General features: G+C 49.1%; 1 protein-coding gene across 5 annotated transcripts in view; it reads left to right on the forward strand.

Moving 5' to 3' along the window:
• Positions 1 to 1,931: 1,931 nt before the first annotated feature.
• The window catches only part of Ambra1 (autophagy/beclin-1 regulator 1), a 188,977-nt gene continuing 188,262 nt past the window's right edge, over positions 1,932 to 2,646 (forward strand). For 3 of the 5 annotated variants that reach the window (XM_005384023.2, XM_005384024.2, XM_005384025.2), the window contains exon 1: positions 1,933 to 2,582. The gene's annotated coding sequence lies outside the window, so the exon portion shown is untranslated. Of the gene's footprint in view, positions 2,583 to 2,646 lie in introns of all 5 variants that reach the window. The other 2 variants (XM_005384021.2, XM_005384022.2) reach the window with 1 other exon arrangement.

Genomic DNA, 2,646 nt, shown 5'->3' on the forward strand with positions numbered 1-2,646 from the left:
CTTGGCCATAGGGGTTGAGTGCCTGGATTGCTGGGCACTCTGAATTCAATTCTGAGGAGCAAATCCTCTATGCTGCTGCCATTCTGGAACCAGGTGCTCTGTGGCTTTCTCCTTAAGGCAAAGTCATTCATCTTTGCAGGTTTAAGGCTGCAAAGGGTGGAGACTTGCTGTTTCTAGTGATGCCCTCAGGCCATCTTTTCTATTCTCTTGTTCTTCTTCAGCAATCAAGATCTCCTCAGCCTTATCTTTGCAGTCCACAGCTATACTGGAGCTTCCTTTCTGGCCAAACTCACAACACTTTAAATCATCCTGCTGAGCTCTTTGCTCTTGATTCTCAACATAAATCTGAACAGCGCCACTGGTGTAGTGGTATCATGCAAGATTCCCCTTGTCAACATAAATCTGGCTGAAAGCCCCCAACTATAGCCATGCTACTGCCCCAACATTCAACTGCCTGGGAATTTCTTTTGCCAGATCAATCAGTCTACCGCTATCCTTAATCTCAGTATCAGGCAAAGTCTCTGGACATGAGCAAAATGCAGACAAAATTTCTGCCAAGCCATAACATACATTGTCTGGAGTCCAACAACCAATGCAGTCCTCTTCCTAGCAGAAACCTCCTGAGCCCGGTCTTTTTTTTTGGTCTTTTTGAGACAGGGTCTTGCTATGCACTTCAGGCTGACCGTGAGCTCACTTTGTAGCCCAGGCTGGCCTCAAACTCGTGATGATCCTCCTGCCTCAGCCTCCTGAGTGCTGGGATTACAGGTGTGCACCACCATGTCCGACACCTGAGCCTGGTCTTTACCAGCAGGATTTCTACCAGCCATCTGGTCTTCTGAGCTCTGACCAGAATCTCCCATACAGAACAGCCAAAGGCGTTTGAGCTCTAGTCTTTCAGGTGACACCTCTGAATCTTTCCAAACACTTCCCATAAGCCATTTCCAAAGGCTCTTGAACCACATGGTCAGGTACAGTCACAGCAACGGTCCCACTTCTGGTACCAAATTCTGTCTTGGTTACTTTTCTCTCATTGCTGGGACAAAATGCCTGACATACAAAATGAAGGAAGGAAAGGTTTATTTAGATTACAGTTTGTGGAGGTTTCAGTCCATACTGGGCTGGTTCCAAGGCAGAGTGGCACATGGCAGAGGGCAAGCATTCATGGCGGTGGAAGATAGCAAAAGCAACAACCGCAAAGGCAGGAGCGAGGGACAAGCAGCCCCTTTCCCTCCCTTACATTGTATGCAAACTACCCGCCCCAGGGCAGGTGTAGCACTCACATCCATAATTCCAGCATTTGACAGTGACTCAATCATAAACTCTAGAAGCCACTCCATGACTACATGAGGCTTTGGGGGATATTCAGACACAAACTATAACAGGGGTCTTCATCTTTGGCCCATGAAACATGAAGGATCTATCATTCCATGAGTCATTAAGTTTTTCTAACTCCTGCATACACAATGTCTTTTGCAGAAGGGCTGATTTCATTGTCATTCTAGACCCTTAAAGTGTTCAAATATTTTAATCTATAGATAACTTCCATCACTAGATTTTTTTTTTTTTTTTTTTAAGACAGGGTCTTGCTGTGTAGTCCAGGCTGGTCTTGAACTCACTACGTAGCCCAGGTTGGCCTTGAACTTGTGGTGATCCTCCTGCATCAGCCTCCTGAGTGCTGGCATTACAGGTGTGTACCACCATGCCTGGCTGGAAATTTAGCTTATATAAATAATTTCAAAGAGGGGAGAAGCTGGGAGTGGTGGCACACGCCTGTAATCCCAGCACTCGGAAGGCTGAGGCAGGAGGATCGTTGGGAGTTTGAGGCCAGCCTGGGCTACAAAGTGAACTCAAGGCCAGCCTGAACTGCATAGCGCAACTCTGTCTCAAAAAGACAAAAAAACAAAAAACAAAAAAACAAAGAGGGGAGAGCCTTACACCTTTATTTATGTTTGAGATGGTCTTTTTATTTAATTAATAACTAATTTTATGAGAGGGTCTCTGCAGTACAGGCTCCCTTGTGGGCAATCTAAGGGTCAAAAGAGGGGAGATCGTTTGCTTAACTGCGTTAAGTAGTACTAGGAGTCCATAAGGTGGTCGTTGACCTGTACTAGACCACAATGTTTTGGTGCTATGATCTTCAACACACTCACGAAAACGTCCAGTTCTCTCAACAATTTGCCCAGCAAGCGACAGAAAATGGCAGAACCACAAGGTACTCTACTATACAGCTTGTGATCTGGATTTGTTTACTTATGCCTTGGACAGCGGGACCTGTTTTTCTGCACTCGTCTGCGCCTCCTTGAGCGACTGCATCGGCGCTCGCCCTTTGATGCCTGGGGCGTTCGCGCAATCGGCGATCCTTTGCTCCGTCTTCTCGCTTGATGTCTTCTGAGAGGCGACGGCGGTGGCGGAGGCAGCGCCAGGTCGCGGGCTGAGTTATCCGCGAGGCCTCTGGCTCAGGCCGCTCTCACCCGCCGGCCGGTAGAACGGAGCCGCTTGCTGCCTTCGCATATCTTCTCTCCTTCTCTGCGAGGCGCGGACCTCCCGCCGGGCTGCGAGCCGAGCCCTGGCCCGCGGAGCAGGTAGGCCCGGGAGGATCCTGGAGGCCGGGCCCCGCATCCTTGCGCCTTGGGCCCGGAGACCGCG

The sequence above is a fragment of the Chinchilla lanigera genome, unplaced genomic scaffold, assembly GCF_000276665.1.
Source record: "Chinchilla lanigera isolate Chin_1 unplaced genomic scaffold, ChiLan1.0 scaffold00021, whole genome shotgun sequence".
Classification (NCBI taxonomy): domain Eukaryota; kingdom Metazoa; phylum Chordata; class Mammalia; order Rodentia; family Chinchillidae; genus Chinchilla; species Chinchilla lanigera.